Source organism: Chenopodium album, chromosome 9 (assembly GCF_948465745.1).
Source record: "Chenopodium album chromosome 9, dcCheAlbu1.1, whole genome shotgun sequence".
NCBI lineage: Eukaryota > Viridiplantae > Streptophyta > Magnoliopsida > Caryophyllales > Amaranthaceae > Chenopodium > Chenopodium album.
Genome location: NC_137842.1, coordinates 57,329,275 through 57,349,746, shown reverse-complemented (window position 1 = coordinate 57,349,746; position 20,472 = coordinate 57,329,275). Strand labels below are relative to the sequence as shown.

General features: G+C 39.6%; 1 non-coding gene across 1 annotated transcript; it reads right to left on the bottom strand.

The window, feature by feature from the left end:
• Positions 1-1,135: 1,135 nt before the first annotated feature.
• TRNAL-AAG (transfer RNA leucine (anticodon AAG)) lies at positions 1,136-1,216 on the bottom strand. The gene has a single exon. It is a non-coding gene; the product is annotated as a tRNA-Leu (tRNA).
• Between the last annotated feature and the right edge of the window lie 19,256 nt (positions 1,217-20,472).

Below are 20,472 nucleotides of genomic sequence, written 5' to 3'. Positions count from 1 at the left end.
GGTTCCTAAAGTGATCTAACTTGTTTTCCGAGGATCGGATGAAGTAAACGTGGCTAGTTTAAATCATTACTACAAGTCTCTAACATAAAAAAATATTTAGTGCCAAAAACTTTCATTTAAAATATCTGGTCACATACATCATTCTCAACACTTTCACACTCACCCAAAGATACTAAGTTAGGGATACACAAAATTTCTCTGATAGCAACACACAGAGGAAATCTTTTGTAGGAAATGTTATTAGCTGTGGTTTTAGAATTAAAAGAAAAAAAAAAAACCAATTAAGGGTGTAAATGAGTCGAGCCAAGGCTACTCCAACAAAAATATCTTGTGACGACTCTATTGTCAATTATTCCCACATCGTATGTAACTTGATTTGCCTTTAAATTCTTCACTTTGACGAAATGACCTGCCAATACTTACCACTAATTAATTCCCAACCAATTTTGTAAACTAATACACATGTTCAAAATTTTCAACATCAATGTATTCTTTTGGACTGGTTAATTATATTTTTATTATATAGCTTAGTATGGTTGGCAAGAAGCTTAAGCAAGTCTCCTTGCATTGTTACATAATTAATGTTTTATTCATAACTCATTTTTGAATGTATTAAAATATTGGCCAATTTGTTAACCTTTCTTCCACATATATTATTTTTTTTGTTATTTTTTAAAGGTTTTTAATATATGAATGGTATATTGGTATGATTCAATTTCAATGTGAATGACATGTCAAACAAGTCGTGTGGAGAAATACCATATTAACCATACATCCAACTACTTGGCTTTTGGATTGTAGTATGTAATCTCCTCTGATATGACTTATAAATGCAATATAAATAATATGATGCATGATTAGTTTCTTGATACATATGACTACTCCATCTGGTTTTAAATACTAGTTCTATTTCTTCATGCGCAGGGTTTTAGGAGAAATTGGAGAAAGTAATTAAATACGGAGGTAATGAGATAGGTGGAAGAATAAAAAATTGTAAAAAGCAAAAGTAGTGAAGAGAATTGGAGGAGAGAAAATATGAAAAATGGAGCAAATATTTAAAAACAGATGGAGTATATGTTATACGAGTATGGCTTAAAGTGAGTTGACATAATCCTTCATAAAAATAAAAGATAAATGTTGAGAGTGGGATTTGAACCCACGCCCTTTCGGACCAGAACCTTAATCTGGCGCCTTAGACCAACTCGGCCATCTCAACAAGCTGATACCATTTGCAAAATTAAATTTTAAAACCTCTATATCTATCACCAATAAACAATGTCCATTGCAAAATTGCAATTAATATTAGACTTGAAACGTATTACAGTACTACGTATTACTCTAATGAAAAGTTAAGATTGAAGACTAAAGAGGAGATTAATTAGTGTAGATACATTTAATTGTAGATTTGAATCATGTGATACTGGTATTACCTTCTATAACCGGTTACTAAATTAAAAAAGTTTGTCAACCAATTTCCACTTCTCTTAAAAAAAAAAAAAAAAGGGATTTTCATTTAATAAATGGAGAGAGGTTTATTTTGCAAAGCAAAGTTTATCAACTAGTTTTGTGTCCCATGTTCGGGTTATTTATTATTGAATTTTAAGATAAATTTTCATCTAACTATCATATTTTAAATTGTATCGTTGATACAAAATTATTAATTAGGAATTGATGTGTTTTTGTGACGATTTAAACTATGTAGTAAGCATGTAATGACTAATAATAATATTGATTAAAATGTTCGATTAAATACATAAAAAAAAAATAGCAAATTAAGAATGAAATATTAAAATTTCTAAAATTAGCAAAAAATAAATAAAAAAATTATTCTCAGCCTGTTGGGTTAGCCCGAACCCACAACTTTGGGCTAAGATTGAATATTTTTTTACCCATAACCTGAAATGACTATATTCAAAATGACTCATTACCCGACTCAGTTGATATGTCCACACTCAATATTAAAATTATATCATATTGCGAAGTATATTAGTTTAATTGATTAGAATATATTATAAATGGATATTGTACATCATTTTGAACTATTTTCTTTGCTCCAAAAAATATTATGATATAAAAAATAAATTTAAATGATATAATTATTAAGAGTATTAATTTTATACTTTTTTGAATAAAATTATAATTTAATATTTATGAAATATTCGTATTTTATTGAAAATAAATCTCTAAACTAACAACTTTATCCTAAATTTCTATCCAAATTTGTTTGAATGTAGAATTCTAAACTGATTTTTTTTATCCTTCGAAGCCTATATAAACCTATCCAACGAGGAGCGACACTTGGTGAAAAACTAAAATGTCAAGTGTCGTTGTCTCGTGACCTGGCTAAAAGTTTTGTTTTATATATTAGTTACTAGTACGTGTTGGAAATAAAGAAAGGAAATTCAAAGGGTCGGATATGGGCACCCGATCGGGCGCGAGAAGAGTCGTAAAATTCTGGAGCTCCGTTGCCAGATCGGGCTAGCTCCGCCCGATCGGGCGCGAGAAGAGTCGTAAAATTCTGGAGTTCCGCCGCCCGATCGGGCGCCTGACTGGGAGCCCGACCGGGCGCGAGAAGACGTCTGGAAAAAAAGAGTGTCCGCCCGATCGGGCGAGCTCCGCCCGATCGGGCGCGTGTTTGTCCGTTGAACTCCAACGGATCCCTTGGATTCCTCTTCTAGTTTGATTTCTTGTAACCCCCCATTTAAAAGGTTTATTATGGTGTTTTAACCACCATAAAAATTCTGATTTCATTCTTCTTGTTCAAGAATATTCTCTCTATGATCTTTTCATCTACCTCAATCTCTATTGTAAATCAGAGAATAATTTTCTAATTTCATACACTTGAAAATACATTCAAACACAATAGCTTAAACACATCTCTCTTTGGGCATAAGATACTTGACTCCAACCTTCCACCCAAAAGTGTCTTTGTGTGGAAGAGGTGTGTTAACCTTAGGGAACGTGCCGACGAATATAATTGAGCACCGTGGTTGCGCCGGAATTTCGTTTTCAAGTCAGTGATTTGCATCACGACACACCATTTGTTCCTTTGTTTTGTGAGATTAATTTTTCGGTCTTACTTGTTATTTCTTTATACTATTACTATAGATTTCTTCTATATTTACAACAATTTGAAAACGAAATTATGTCTATTGGTAATAGTATTATTATGAAGTCTCTTCCCGACCTCTCGAAGTTGGAACCTCTCGATGGTAACAACTACAAGAGGTGGTCACAAAAGCTACTAATTTTTTTTGAACAAGTGGAAATAGATTATGTTTTGAATGAAGATGTCATTGAAGTTTTGGAGAAGGCGGAGGAAGCGTCCAAGATTGCAACGGATCCCATTCCGGCGGCCATCACCGATGCCTTGAAGAAAAAGGAGAAGGACAACAAGCTTGTTCGTGGACATCTCCTCAACCATATGAACAATACTTTGTTTGATTTGTTTGTCAATTTCAGGTCAAGCAAGGTTATTTGGGACGCTTTGGAGAAAAAATATGGAGCGGATGATGCCAGGAAAAAGAAGTACGTGGTGGGCAAGTGGCTCAATTTCAAGATGGATGATGAGAAGCCTATCATGTCTCAAGTCCATGAATATGAGAACATGGTGACTGAAATTCTTGGTGAAGGCATGAATATGTGTGAGACCATTCAAGCTAATGTTCTCTTGGAGAAATTCCCTCCCTCTTGGAATGACTACCGTAACTCTTTGAAGCACAAGAAGAAGGACATGACCCTCCAAGAGCTCATTAGTCACATGAGAACCGAAGAGGCTAATCGCCTTAAGGATAAGTTTGAGAATTTGTCTCTTAATTCTTCTAAAGCTAATCTTGTTGAGTCTTCCTTGAATGTGTCTAAAAATAGGAACAATTCTAAGAAGAAGGGAAACAACAAGTCCAAAAACAATCTCACTCCAAACAACAAAATCCAAAAGCCAAATAGTGCTTGCTATGTGTGCGGGATCGTTGGACACAAAGCATACCAATGCAACCGGAGGCATGGTGCAAAGAAAGATGGCAATACCTCCCAAGCCAATGTGGTGGAAAAAGAAGAAATCATTGCGGCGGTGGTGGTAGAAGCCAACTTGGTGGAGAACAAAGTGGAGTGGATTTTGGACACCGGAGCATCTAGGCACTTTTGTGCAAATAAGGCCTTGATGACCGAGTTTGAAGATGTTACCGATGGTGATCATGTCTACATGGGCAATAGTAGCACTGCGGGAGTCCTTGGCAAAGGAAAGGTCCATCTCAAACTCACCTCCGGAAAAACTTTATTTTTAAATAATGTGTTGTATGTTCCTTCTCTTAGGAGAAATCTTGTTTCGGGAGCCCTTCTTAACAAAGCCGGCCTAAAACTTGTCTTTGAGGCCGACAAGATTGTAATGACTAAGAATGGAGACTTTGTTGGGAAAGGTTACCTCAATAATGGTTTGTTTGTTTTGAATGTTATGAATGAGAATGGAAGTACTTCTTTTGCTTATATTGTTGAGTCTTTGGATGTTTGGCACAACCGTTTAGGACACTTGAATTCCTCTTATTTGAAAAGGTTAAAGGACATGAATTTAATTAATTTTTCAATGGATGATAAACTTGACAAATGCCATATTTGTGTTGAGGCCAAACATACTAAGAAACCATTTAAGCAAGTGGTCTCAAGAAGTACCAAATTACTTGAATTGATTCACTCGGATTTAGAGGACTTTAAAAAATGCACTATTAGGGGTGGTAAAAATTATTATATTACTTTTGTTGATGACTTTTCTCGTTATACCAAATTTTATTTGCTTAAAACTAAAGATGAAGCCGAAAGTGCATTTTTAAAGTACAAAGCCGAAGTTGAAAATCAATTAGACCTTAAAATCAAAAGAGTTAGAACCGATAGAGGTGGTGAATATGGAAAAGATTCTTTAAAAGATTTTTGTGAAGCCAATGGAATCATACATGAAACTAGTCCACCTTACACACCCCAAACAAATGGCATTGCCAAAAGGAAAAACAAATCTTTAAAAGAAACTATGAATGCCATGCTTCTTAGTTCCGGTTTATCTGATAACTTGTGGGGAGAAGCGGTTCTTTTCGCTTGTTATGTACTCAATAGAGTGCCCCATAAGAAATTGGATAAAACCCCCTATGAACTTTGGAAGGGATACAATCCAAATTTTAGTATTTTAAAAGTATGGGGGTGTTTGGCTAAGGTGGCTTTACCGGACTTTAAAAAATCCACTATCGGGTCTAAAACTTTTGATTGTGTGTTCATTGGATATGCTCATAATAGTGCAGCGTATAGGTTCATGTTATTAAGTGATAGAACAATTTGTGAAGCTAGAGATGCGGTATTTTTTGAGCATATTTTTCCTATGAACAAATCTTTATCTTCTAATGTAGATATGCATGCTAGTAAGTCAAGTATGGATGTGCCTTAGTTGATTCTATGCCTAGTTCTAATCTCCCTTCTTCCTCTACCAAAGTGGTAGTAGTTAAACCTAGGAGAAGTAAGAGACCTAGAGTAGAGTCTTCCTTTGGACCGGATTTCTTGACTTCCTTTCTTGTAGAAGACTTTGACGTGGATTCTTTAAGTGAGCATGTTGTGTGTTTGTTTCTTTTAGAAGAAGACCCTAAGACTTATGATGAGGCAATGAGGTCCATAGATGCTAGTTTTTGGAAAGAGGCCATTAAGAGTGAACTAGATTCTATCATGTCCAATCACACTTGGGATCTTTGTGACTTGCCTAAGGGTTCTAAGCCTATAAGTTGTAAGTGGATTTTCAAAAAGAAACTTAGACCGGATGGGACCATAGATAAGTTCAAGGCTAGACTCGTCATTAGAGGTTTCACCCAAAAAGAAGGTATAGATTTCTTTGACACCTATTCCCCCGTGACTAAGATAGCCACCATTAGAACCTTGGTAGCCCTTGCGGCAATTCATGACTTAGTGGTTCACCAAATGGATGTCAAAACGGCTTTTCTTAATGGAGACTTTGATGAAGAAATCTATATGACCCAACCGGAAGGTTTTGTGGTGAAGGGACAAGAACATAAAGTGTGTAGGCTTAGAAAGTCTCTCTATGGTCTTAAGCAAGCTCCTAAGCAATGGTTTGAAAAGTTTGATAATACCCTTAGGAGTTGTGGTTATGTGTCTAATTCCTCGGATTCTTGTTTGTATTCTAAGGACTTTGGATCATCATGTGTTATAATCTGTTTATACGTTGATGATATGCTTATTGTTGGTACTAATCTTGATGTTGTGAATGATGCTAAGGCTTTACTTTCCACTAAGTTTGAAATGAAGGATATGGGAGAAGCCGATGTTATTCTTGGAATTCGTTTAAGGAAGACTAAGAATGGTTTTTCCATGAGTCAATCTCACTATGTGGAAAAAATACTCAAGAAGTTTGATTCTTTTGATGTTGCTCCTAGCACTACTCCATATGATCCCAACTTAAAGCTTGAAAAAAACAAGGGTACAAGTGTATCTCAAGAGCTCTATGCAAAGGTAATTGGTAGTGTGATGTTTCTAATGAATTGCACACGACCCGATATTGCTTATGCGGTAAGTAGACTTAGTAGATATACTCACAATCCAAGTCAATATCATTGGATTGCACTTCGTCGGTTATTAAGGTATCTCAAAGGTACTATGGATGTATGTTTACATTTTAATCGCTTTCCAAATGTTTTGGAAGGCTATTGTGATGCTAATTGGGTAACCGATAATGATGAAATTTCTTCTACTAGTGGTTATGTTTTTGTTTTAGGTGGAGGTGCTATTTCATGGAAGTCTTCAAAACAACCATGTCTAGCTCGCTCCACCATGGAATATGAACTTATTGCTCTTGAGTTGGCAGGTCATGAAGCGGAATGGCTTAGGAACCTCCTAGCCGACATTCCATTTTGGGGGAAGAGTTCATCACCGGTGTCTATACATTGTGATTCTCAAGCGACAATTGGAGTGGCAAACAATAGCAACTACAATGGTAAAAAGAGACATATTCGTATGAGACACAAAGTGTTGAGGCAATTTCTCAAAAATGGAGTGATTGCTTTGGACTATGTGAGGTCCGAAAAGAACTTGGCGGATCCTTTGACGAAAGGATTGGCAAGAAATCAAGTTGATGAATCATCGAGGGTAATTGGACTTAAGCCATATGACACATTACATTTGTCCTAATTCCTATGGTGATGTTGTTGGTAATGTTTGGTTGTGTTTGTGAGGTTGGGTTATTTAACTCTTAATGAGTCCTTGTGCTATTGAGACGCACACTAAAGGACTCACCTATGTGGTTGTGAAGACTAGCCATCTTCTATGAAAACTTTGGCCGGTTTTCTAGAGCCTCCACTAGACCTAAGGTGAATGTGCTTGGCTATAAATAAGTACATCTCTTCGCGGAGCTCAAAGATATTTTGGAGTGACGTATGTGATGTGGGGGTCTTGGATTAAATCTTAGAGTTTCAAGGTCCGTCCACTCTTTAATCAAGGGTGTAAGGGTTTCAAGGTTTTTCCACCCTTATACTTGTAATTCATTGCCTCATCTCACTAAACACTAGATTTCAAATTACTTATGTAAATATCTAAGTGTTATGTATTGATCTCCTCTTATGCCCAATATGTTGCTTATCCACATATTTTGTTGGCTTTTCTTCCCTTCCTTTAGTGGGGGATTGTTGGAAATAAAGAAAGGAAATTCAAAGGGTCAGATATGGGCGCCCGATCGGGCGGGCATTGCCCGATCGGGCGCGAGAAGAGTCGTAAAATTCTGGAGCTCCGTTGCCAGATCGGGCTAGCTCCGCCCGATCGAGCGCCCGACCGGGCGACTCCACCCGATCGGGAGCGAGAAGAGTCGTAAAATTCTGGAGTTCCGCCGCCCGACCGGGCGAGCCCCGCCCGATTGGGCGCGAGAAGACGTCTGGAAAAAAAGAGTGTCCGCCCGATCGGGCGAGCTCCGCCCGATTGGGCGCGTGTTTGTCCGTTGAACTCCAACGGATCCCTTGGATTCCTCTTCTAGTTTGATTTCTTGTAACCCCCCATTTAAGAGGTTTATTATGGTGTTTTAACCACCATAAAAATTCTGATTTCATTCTTCTTGTTCAAGAATATTCTCTCTATGATCTTTTCATCTACCTCAATCTCTATTATAAATTAGAGAATAATTTTCTGATTTCATACACTTGAAAATACATTCAAACATAATAGCTTAAACACATCTCTCTTTGGGCATAAGATACTTGACTCCAACCTTCCACCCAAAAGTGCCTTTGTGTGGAAGAGGTGTGTTAACCTTAGGGAACGTGCCGGCAAATACAATTGAGCACCGTGGTTGCGCCGGAATTTCGTTTTCAAGTCAGTGATTTGCACCACGACACACCATTTGTTCCTTTGTTTTGTGAGATCAATTTTTCGGTCTTACTTGTTATTTCTTTATACTATTACTATAGATTTCTTCTATATTTACAACAGTACGTGCATCGGGCGTTGCCCTGGATACTCATTATAAATAGTGTACTTTTTTGTGGGCATGTTTTGTATTATTATTGTTATATGTATATATATATTCAAATGTTAGATAAAAAAAAATATTAATGATACATGACCATATTTATAATTATATTTACGTGGTTATTCAAATAGTAGTAACATTCTATTGTTAATTGGATATTCAAATTAATTATAATATGTTGTGTGTTGATATAAGTAAAATTCTATTGTCAATAAAAGATAGTTTTTTTTTACAAAAGAATTATAGATTATTCTATGTATACTTTTTTTTTCTTACACAAATTTACCCAATCTAATCTAATGTGGCATCTAATATAATTACAACAATATCTATTTGTCGCCTACGTAGCGTGTCACTTGGAAAAAAACTGGAATGCCAAGTGTTGTTGTCTTGTGGCCTAGCTGCGAGACTGGTTTTATTTATTACTGATATGATACTCCCTCCTTTTTTTTTCATCACTTTCCTTTTATGAGTGTTTTTTTTATAAATGCATCACTTCTACATTTGGTGACTTTATACTATATTTTTTCATTTCTCTCTCTTACTTTAAACCCCAATCAACTTATTTTATCATTTCTCTCTCTTTCACGGTCTCCACTAAAATAATAAAAGTGTATATCCTTTATCACATTCTTTCTCTTTCACGGTCCCCATCTTACTCTTACAATAATAATTTATTCACCAACTCACAATATTATATTACTACCCTAAAACTTTGAGCAATCCAAAGTGATGCAAATAAAAAAAAAAAAAAAAAAAAAACAGAGGGAGTATGATATAGTTTTGTGTCCGGATGATGCCCGGATTGTCCTAAACATTTTAGCTTGAATGTTATATACGATTATATAATCAATTTTGATAATATAAAGTATTTTTACCAAAATAAAATTAATTTTACTAATTCTCTAATAATTTTTTAAAAATAAATTAAATAACAATACTGTGGGGAATAGATTTCAAGCGTTAATCCCACTAGCTTGAACCCCACTGTGATCATACACTAAAGTACGGTGGCGTCCAAAAGGGAAGAAGATAGAGCAAAAGAGTCGCCAACAAGTTTTAGGAACTTGTAAACCGTTCATAGGATGAAGGTTACACCCCTTAACGATCCAAGAGATCGTCAACTCCATAAGGTCTAGAACCAAATAAGGGTTCGGGGATGAAGGTATCAATCCAACCTAAAAGAGATTGAACCTGCCCTAATAATAGGCCTCTGCTTTATTCTGATCGTATTCATGTGCGCTTTCTGATTAACATGCAATCAATAGATTAACCCTAAACCTGTTTAATCTATGTTGGTTGAATATTAATGCACAAATAAATCTATTATTGGCGATCACTTGAATTATAATCACGTTAACCCTAAATAAGATTATTAAATATCTTATTAAGCGTGATTACAAGTACAAATTCCCTTTAAACATGCATAAAAGGTGTGATCAAGCAATAACAATAAATAAGCATCAAGCAACAATAATAAACAATATCATGAATAATAAAATTATAATCATAACAATAATAATTATAAATAAAATAATCATCATCAAAATAATAATAATAATATTCATAATCATCATAAATTATAATAATTATAATTATAATCATAATCATGTTCATGTTAATATTAAAGCATAATAAAAATAACAAGATCCTAGGCATGATACTAACAAGATTAATAAAAAACCCTAGCATATCACTAAGCAATAGAAATCAAATCTTTAACCCTAACATGATACTAACAATCATAAATATTAGGAAGAACATAGGAAGCATCGTAACAGTCATATTTAATATTAAAGTTACCCTAGACATGATACTAGGAATATCATAATAACAATATAAACATGATCTCTACATCATAACATCAATTAAAACCATTAAAGCACTTACTTTGATGCCTCGTACCTCTTTCTAATAACAAAATACACACGTTAGTAACTTCAAGGAAAATAATAAACAAACAATTAAATTAAATAATTGAAATAGAGATTTGGGACCAAACCCTCAGAAATTAAACCCTTTCACGTCTAGGGCGAAGGCAACTTCGAATATGGCTAGGTGTATCTAAGTCTTGTGAATGCGGAATTTTGTATTTGAGAAAAGGCTAGTTTAGAAAAAGAGAGAGAGAGAGAATAATCAAGAAAATCTTGATGAGAGTTGGTGAATGATTAAGAGAGAATTATAGAATTAATTATTTCGAATGAAAACTGATTGTAGGTGAGAATTCGTGAGAATTGGTTAATGAAAACGGAGTTTTTAATACGTTATTTATAGAGAAATCAGCCAAAAAGATAAAATATCAAAACAGAGCACTTGGCGCACGTAAAACGAGATTGGTGCACCTAAAAAAGAGCTGGCGCCAACACCAGCTTATTGGCGCCAGGAGCCAATGGCTAGCACCAGGCGCCAGGCGCCAGGCCTGGTTCCAGGCGCTGATTTCAGAAATTCACGCGTTTTTGTTTTTATCATATCTTTTGATCCGGAAGTCCAAATAAGGCATATAATATGTCGTTGGAAAGATCTTAAAGTATACTTTCTAACACAATTAGAATCAGATTAAAATATTTTGTAGATAAAAAGATATGGCCAAAATAGTGGAAGGGTGTCAGTTTTGGATAAAGTTTCATGTCTCATTCATATCTTTTTCGTTATAACTCGGATTTAATATTATAATATATCATTGGAAATATAATATCAAGATCTATCCAACCATATAAAATTTGTATAAATATTATGAGGCACGAAAATAAAATCTGAATATATTCCACTTCGTACAAAACAAGGATTCTTAAAAGGAGTAGTTTTATTCAATTTCAAACTCTTTAAAACATAATTATCAATCCTAACTCCATTAGGATTTAAAAGAACCTCCTAGAGTATTCTAAAAGACTATAATCAATCCTAATAGCTTTAGGAATGATAATTAATAATAGACCCTCCTCTAGATCATTCGGCCGCATATAAAAACCAAATCGAGCCCAATTTAGTATTTTGGCCATAACTTCCTCGATATTCATCGGAATTGGGCTTATAATGTATCGTTGGAAAGGTCTTTTCAAACCCCATCCAACTACACTATTATTGGATCCTTATCATGGACCAACCAAACTGGATTGGCTATTTTCTTAAAATAAGTTTTCAAAAACAGAGAGAAGAGAAAAGAAATTAAAACTATCCGCAATACTAGACTTTCCACACTTTCGCTTCATTCGATTATGATTCGACATGAAAGGTACTCATCACTGGGTTTGGTTTTGGAGAGACACAAATTGGTGTCTACAGAAGCCCCCACTTTGACTGAGTTTGGAGAAACACAGGTTTCGAAAACAAAAGTCAAAGTATCGATAGGGACAGAGAATGATTCAGAACGTTCTGCGATCCTAAACCACTCTTGTAACGCCGATACCTGCAAAAAAGTTATGATTAATTTTTATATATATGAAATATTAGAATTCTATCTATAATAAAACTCTATACAACAATTTTATCTTTAAAAGTCTATCTAAAAATCACTTACTTAGCATCATATGTGTCGCAATAATACATATTTATCTCCTACGTGGCGCGACACTTGACGAAAAACTGGAATGTCAAGTGTCGATGTCTTGTGTCCTCACTGCGAGACCGATTTTATATGTTAGTAATGATATGATGTGATATGATATTATAAGTAGAGATTAATTTTTTTTAAAAAATAATTTTTCTAATCATCCTTAATCATACACGTGCTACTTTCTTACCAAGATTAAATTGAAATCATGGTTTAGTAGGTAAAACTAATAAACTATATATAAATCTATGAATCATTATTTTACTAATAAAAATAGGGTTGGTAAGTAAAGCAATTAGAAAGTATGTACAAGTACTATACCCCCATTTTAGCTAACATCCAACTTGCATTACAACATGAGTGTGCGATGCATTTATGCATCTAATTGCAATAAAAGAATATATGGCCTACAATTTTGATTTTGAATAATTGTGTTGGAATTATATTACGCCCTTACCTAACTCTTAGATGCTTCTAGTAATTAATTCGACTACGTATACCTCAATTTTTGTTTTCTGCTTAATTAATTTGTTTGTGTCTCTTTCGACATTAGGTGGCATAGTTTCTATACAATTTCTTAAGCCATGAATTGCTAAGTAGATCATTATTTAGGTGGTGCTTAGTGCACCTTGAAGATCTTCTTATTACAACCTCTGATTTTTGAAGATACGAAGACGAATCTAGGTTTTGTTTTGGATTTAGGTTGTTAGAAAAAGCTATCGGGTAGGTTGTGTCTTTAGGGTGGAGCCTTTAGTGTTAAGGAGGTAAAAAGATGTAATTATTTGTAAGGCAGGAAATATGGAAAAGATATCGGAAATTAGGAATATTAATGGTGTTTGTTTGCGGGTTTCACCTACCTTTTCAAGGTTTAATTTCTTCCCCACTCGGCCACTCCTAGGGAACTTGTAACCATTTGATCTATTCATACCGTAATAGTTAGCCCCTTGATGGCTCAATTCAAGTTTTAATAGCTAGGGAATAAACTTGAATTCAAACAATTTGATAAATTGAGGATCATGCATTTCTTTCTAATTAAATTAAAGGCATGTTCTAATTTACTGAATTGAGTTAAACTGAACTGAACTGAATATTTTATAAGAGAAAGAAATTAGAAACTGAATTAAAAATAAGCTGAAGAGAACAGACCCTAAGTAAGGTTTTTAGGTTCTTGCAAAAACCTTTAGTTTGGCCCCGCTCTTGGTTTTCTTTTGATCTTTAAAATACATTTTCTGGTAAGTGAATTCTCTATATGCTCACTTTGTCAAACTGTTCAGAATATAGCCTTTAGATAAAGCAACTCTGAGTAGGAAATTACCCGGGATTTGTTGATGTTTAGTCTATTGTGTTACTAATCTTATTTCACTTACACCCGCATCAGGAACATTTCATATGTAGTTGAATCACCGCATTCTACTCTATTTAGATTAAGGTCTTGTTTGACAAATGGTTGTTGGCGGTTGGCTGTTGGCTAGTTCACTTGGCTTGTTTGACTAGGTGAAATGTTTGGCTGTTTATAATGGCTTTTGAAATTGGCTGTTTATAAAAGTGTTTGGTAAATTAATTGTTGGTTGTTTATTAGATAATTTGTGGGCCAACAAGCCAAAAGCCAACAAACAAACTACTCAAAGCAGCTTTTTCATTTTGGCTTAAAAGCCAGCTTTTTCGCTAACTAAAAAGCCAATTACCAAACACATTTTTTGGCTGTTTGACCACCTAAAAAAGCCAAAAGCTAACCAAAAAGCCAATTTCCAAACATGACCTAAGTGATTAACTAAAGTAGGAGATGAACTTTACAAAAATTGTAAGTGAAGAACAATAAAACTCCAACATTTTAATTTAGACATTTAATCAAGATAGATACTGTTTAGGGTAATTTTACCCCGCCACGTGGTCCAATCAGAGGATGACACGTGTCAGCCTCAGGATGGCCCAAAATGGACCAATCCCTGCTCGACACGTGTCACTCCAGAAAAGAAGGGAAAAGGGCGGCCTTCAGGCCCAAATCCCGAGAATGCCGCAAAACGGCGCAGCCCACCAATGATTAGGGTTCAGTGACCTAATCAGGGGCACAACTCCCAAAGACCCTATAAATAGGGAGATACCCCTCATTTTGAGAAAAAGAACGTTTTATCATTTAATACACCTGCATTCTCTTACATCAGAGAAACACCTGAGCTTGGAATCCGAGCAGATACCCACCTAAATTTCCGTACTCTTTATTCCTTTTCAAGTTACTAACTTGATCGTCGGAGGCGGAGCACCACCCAACAGGTGTCTCCGTTTGTTTTGCAGGTACAGCTCATCCCGGATCAGTCTTCGTGTTGTAACTCTCCCGAGGGACAAAAACACCCAAAACATTTGGCGCCGTCTGTGGGGAGAGTACCTCGAAGATGGTTCAAGAGTTTTTACTTCCTAACCGTCTGGGCGAAGACCCAGAAGTCTTTTTCGACCATGAGGAGGATGGGGATCCTCAGGTCAAAACTTCTACAGCCGAGGATGGCTCTCTCAGAGTCAAGCGCATCCGACCCAGAGAGACTCTGGAGCGGGGCGCCTCCCAGGCGGGTCCGAGCAGACCCACTGGGCAGCCGGAAGGGGCAACCCAAACGGCAGCTGGATCAGCCCCTGTCACCCGAGACGAACTCATGAGGTTCATGACTAGTTTCAAGGGTGAAATTACAGAGCTGATCACCAAAAGCCGGGCTGGCCCAAGTAAAGGTCAGTCGGCTAAGAAGACTCCACCAGAGAAGGGGAAGTCAGTCAGAAACCGGCAGCCCACTCCTCATCCAAAGGAGAAGGCAACCGGGACCATTGATTGGTCGAAGATTCTCCTTCCTGGGAGGAACACAAATAACACTCGCCGGCCCCAACAGCCGGTGAGAAGTAAAAAATCAACTCTTGATGCCCGGGAAATTATTAACCGGAAGAGAAATCAATCGCTATCTGAGTCGGCTTCAACGTCGAACTTTCCAGACAGCTTCAACAACATTTCTGCAGGGAGTGCACCCTCCTTGCATGAGAGTCAGACAGGCGGTAATACCGTCCATTCTGGCCCTCATATGATTGGAGCTGTCCCGTATGTGCCTACTCAGGCTTACGGGCAGTATTCTCCTCACTTCATGCAGCCGGCCTTCTTTGGGGGTCAGGCGGCATATCCAAATGTCCAACCATTGGACTGGCAGCTTCGTCTGCTGCGCCTGGGTGAAAAACCTTCTGCGTTCACTCGGGAGATAACCAAGGCGGCACAGCCGTCCAAGGTTAAGAATGTGTTGGTTGGTACCTATGATGGCACCACCAATCCGGAAGACCACCTCATGGCTTACACCAACCTCATGTATCTGCAGGGGTTGGATGATTCCGCTTGGTGTCGATGCTTCCCGGCTACATTGAAGGGCATTGCCCAACAATGGTTTGGCAACCTGCCAGCCGGGTCCATAGACAGCTTCAGGAAGCTTGCCTTCCTGTTTGCTTCCAACTTCTCAATGAACATCCCTGTTAAGAAAACAAGCCTTGATTTGAGCACTGTTAAGCAGGGAGAGAAAGAAGGGATGCGCTCATATGTCAGGCGGTTCAATCTGATAAGAATTCAGATTCAAGGACTGTCTGACGAGGTAGCTTTTACAGACTTTTTTAAGGGTCTGAGAGACGGGTCGACTTTTAAGTTCGACCTCGTCAGAAAAGGGGCTTTCACCCTACAGGCGGCCCTCAGGGAGGCGGAAAGCTACATTCAAGCTACCGACCTCTGCTCGCCTGGTAGCCAGTCGGACTCTAAGAAGTCCGACAAACAGAAAGTCAGCCGGTCAGCTCAGCCGGCCAAAAACAAAGAAGAGAGCAAGAAAAGAAAAGAAGTCTGGGCGGTTACTGAGTCTGACCAACCGTCCCAGAAGAAAAAGAAAGAGTTTAAACCGTACGTCCCCAAGTACGAGTTTAACAAAGATTGCAACTCCATCCTCATGGTGGTAAAGGACCGGCTGTTCATTGAGAAGCCTAATCCTATGAAGAGTTCTGTCCAGTCACGGAACAAAAATAAATTTTGTCAGTTCCATGAGGAAGTTGGCCATGACACCAACGACTGCTTTAGTCTTCAGCGGGCGTTAAACCGTCTAGCTGACAAAGGGCTGCTAAAGTCCTACATTTCTAAGTCCCCAGCCGGGGCAAAAAAGAAAAACAAGGGTCAGTCCTCCAAGACTACCCCCCACCTTGCTAGTAGTTCGGATACCGACAAGGAGCCGGTCTACACCATAGCAGGCGGGTTCTCATGTGGTGGCCCTACCATCCGGGGCACCAAGAGCCATCTTCGAAAGATGGACAAAGATGATGATGAACAGGCGGAAGCCAGCTCCTCCTTCCTAGACGTGTTGATCACTGAGAAGGACATGGGCAGCGTCCGCCGCCCGCATGATGTCCCGGTGGTCATCGAATGTAAGGTTGCCAACCAGCTGGTTGGACGGATCCTTATAGACACCGGCAGCTCATCAGACATCATCAGCCTCCGGTGCCTGCAAAAGCTGAAATACAACGTCGGCCACATGCATCCGGTCACCCACCCCTTGGTTGGTTTTGGGGGTGGGATGGTCTACCCAGCCGGGAAAATTGACTTACCTATCCGGCTGGGAGAGAAAGGCCAGGGACGACATATGGTCGTCAGATTCTTGGTCGTTGAGGAGTTGACCGCCTATAACATCATCCTTGGCAGGCCAACCCTCAACGTAGCCAAGGCCGTAATCATCCCGTCTCTCATGCTCATCAAGTATGAGAGGGATGACGGCTCTGTTGGTTCCTTGAATGGGGATCAGAAGACGGCCCGAGAGTGCTATCTCTCAGCCGTCCGAGATACTGTGGCCCCAGGCGGCCAGGAACCAATAGACCTTGACAATGTCAAGGATGCCGACCCAGCTCCCGCCCCACCAGCAGCCGGGAAGAAAAGAAAGGCACCCCTGCTGGTGGAGGTGAAGAAAGAGAAAAAATAGCAATCACTGACCGGTGAACGGTCAGATGAGCTCCGTCCCCAACCGGCTGGCGAAAGCATTGATCTCGTTCTGGACGACAGCCGTCCAGAACGTACTGTTAAGGTTGGGACGGTAGCTCATGCTACCTTGGGTGCAAGCTTGCCCCTTCTGCTGAAAGAATTCAAAGACATTTTTGCCTTTGAAGTGGAGGAGATGCCAGGCGTCAGCCCGGATCTTGTTGTCCACAAACTCGCCGTGGACCCCAAAAAGAAGCCCATCCGTCAAAAGAAAAGAAATCACGGCGAGGAAAGAAGTCAGGCGGCAGCTGCCGAAGTTAAAAAGCTGCTAGACGCCAGGTTTATCTGGCCCTGTAATTTTCCCGACTGGGTGGCCAATGTGGTCCTTGTCAAGAAACCGAATGGGACCTGGCGCATGTGTGTTGATTACACAGACCTCAACAAGGCGTGTCCAAAGGACAGTTATCCGCTTCCAAAGATCGACAGTCTGGTCGATTCTACAGCCGGTCACGCCTTGATGAGCTTTATGGATGCCTACTCCGGCTTCCATCAGATACCCCTAAGGAAGAAAGATCAAGAGAAGACGGCCTTCGTCACTGATCAGGGGCTATTCAGTTATACTGTGATGCCGTTTAGCTTGAAAAATGCGCCTGCCACTTTCCAACGGATGATTAATACGGTCTTCATTAATTAGATTGGGAAGAATGTGGAGGCTTACATTGATGACATGATAGTCAAATCCAAACAGCAGACGGATCACCTTGCTGATCTCCGAGAAACATTCACCACCCTCAGGCGGCATAAGGTTATGTTAAATCCTAAGAAATGCGTCTTTGGTGTTGAGTCTGGGAAGTATCTCGGATTCCTGATTGATCAAAGGGGGATAGAGGCTAACCCTGAAAAGATACAGGCGGTGATAGACATGAAGTCACCCCGTTCTGTCAAGGAAGTCCAGAGACTCACCGGTTGCCTGGCCGCCTTGGGGAGGTTCCTCAGCCGGTCAGGCGACAAATGTCTCTACTTCTTCCAAGCAATCAGGAAGAAGACCAGATTTGAATGGGGGGATGATGCTGAGGCGGCGTTCCAGAGGTTGAAAGAGCATTTGCACTCTCTGCCTAGGTTGGTCAGTCCTTTGCCTAGGGAGACGTTGTACATGTACTTAGCCGTCTCAGACCATGCCCTCAGTGCCGTTCTCCTTACTGAGCGAGACGGCGTGTAGCTTCCGGTTTACTTCATTAGCCATGTTCTTAAAAATGCTGAACTCCGGTACCCCATAGTTGAAAGATTTAGCCTTGCTTTGTATATGGCATTCAAAAAATTGAAGCCTTACTTTTTGGCACATTCGGTGGTGATCTACACGGACCAGCCACTCAAGCGGCCGATGTCTACCTTGGACTCATCCGGGAGAATGTTGAAATGGGCTATTGAAATGCAAAGCCTTGAAATCACTTACGAACCAAGAAAGGCAGTGAAAGGTCAGGCGTTTGCCGACTTCATTGTAGAAATGACTCGTCCGGTGGCTCCGGATAACCTTGATCAGGTTTGGAAAGTATATGTAGACGGGAGCTCTACAAAGACTGGCTGTGGTGCAGGCGTAATTTATGAGTCTCCTGAAGGAGACAGATTTGAATATGCACTACGCTTCAAGTTTCAGGCCTCTAACAATGAGGCGGAATATGAAGCCCTGCTAGCCGGCATACGCATGTGTAAGGCGGCAGGGGCCATGAAAATTGACGCCTACTCTGATTCTCAATTGGTTGTTAGCCAGTATGAGGGAAGTTATGAGGCTACCCATCCGGCTATGATTAAATATCTTCAGGCAGTCAAAGAAGAGACCAAGGCACTTGAGGAATTCCGGCTGAATCAGGTGCCTAGGTCGGAAAACAACCAGGCGGATGCATTGTCAAAGCTGGCATCTTCCGCCTGCCATGATACGCCTCGGTCAGTCTTCTGGGAAGTTCTTGAAAAAAGAAGCATCTATGAGGATCCCGTTGGAATTCTGGATCGAAGCTCTACCTGAATGGATGGCATCCGGGCCTATCTCTCAGACGGCACACTTCCTGATTCGCCACAGGAAGCAGCCGTCCTGAAAAAGCAAGCTGCAAGATTTGAGTTGAAAAATGGAGAACTCTTCAAGGCGGGGTTTCTGAAGCCTTGGTTGAAGTGTGTCACCCCAGAAAAGGGGAAAGAAGTTCTCGAAGACTTGCACTCGGGATTCTGCGCCTCTCACATAGGCGGCAGGTCCCTAGCCGTCAGAGCCAGACGACATTACTTTTGGCCCACTCTTGAGGCAGACGCCAAGGAATTGGTGAAAAAATGTGACAAGTGCCAAAAGTTTGGAAAACTTATTCATCGTCCGGCTACTGATCTGACGGCCATCCACAGCCCAATCCCGTTTGCAAAGTGGGGGATGGACATTCTAGGTCCTTACACGCCTGCCCCAGGCGGAAAACGCTATATCTTAGTGGCGGTGGATTATTTCACCAAGTGGGTTGAGGCTGAGGCGGTTAAAAACATCAAGACCTCAGACGTCATTTCCTTCATCTGGAAGAATGTTATCACCCGGTACGGGGTACCCATGTCTATGGTATTTGATAATGGTCCTCAGTTTGAGACGCCTCAGCTAAAAACTTGGTTGGGAGATCAGGGGATCTCAAGTTATTTTGCATCTGTTGGCCGGCCCCAAGCAAACGGCCAAGTTGAAGCTTTCAACAAACTCATTTCAGACGGCATTAAAAAGAAAATTGAAAGAGCCGGTGGCTTATGGGCAGAAGAATTAATCCATAACCTATGGGCCATCCGGACAACAGCGAAAGGGGCAACCGGTGAAACCCCATTTCTCATGGTTTACGGTGCTGAAGCCGTCTTGCCCATCGAACATTACGAGCCGACTCTCATAGTCATGCTGTATGATGAAGAGGCAAACTGGGAAGCAATGCGCCTGGCATTGGATTCACTTCCAGAACGCCGGGGCAATGCCGCCTTGCGTCATGAGATTTACCGTCTGAGAATGACTAGAGCCTACAACAAAAAAGTACACAAGCGTCCTTTGAAAGTTGACGACTTAGTGTTACGAAAAATGGAGGCAACCGGTAGGGCCAATGAGTTGGGAAAGCTAACACCAAATTGGGAAGGTCCCTACCGGATCTATGAAGAAGTAAGGGACGGCACCTACCGCCTGGAAACCCCAGACGGCAGGCGCCTGCCTAGAACTTGGAATGTAGACAATCTAAAAAAGTACTACTTCTGAGAATGTAACTTTTTGTAAACAATGAGTCAATTATTGAAGATTCAGTCTTTGTTTGCAAAATTGAGTTATTGTTTGATTATCCATCCGGGTAATATCCAGGCGCATTCCCCATCTACCTAACTAAGTTCGATACTTAGTGAAGGTTACATTTGTTTATCCGCCTGGGTAATGCTCGGATTCCTTGTTTATTTAAGTTGGATACTTTGTTTATT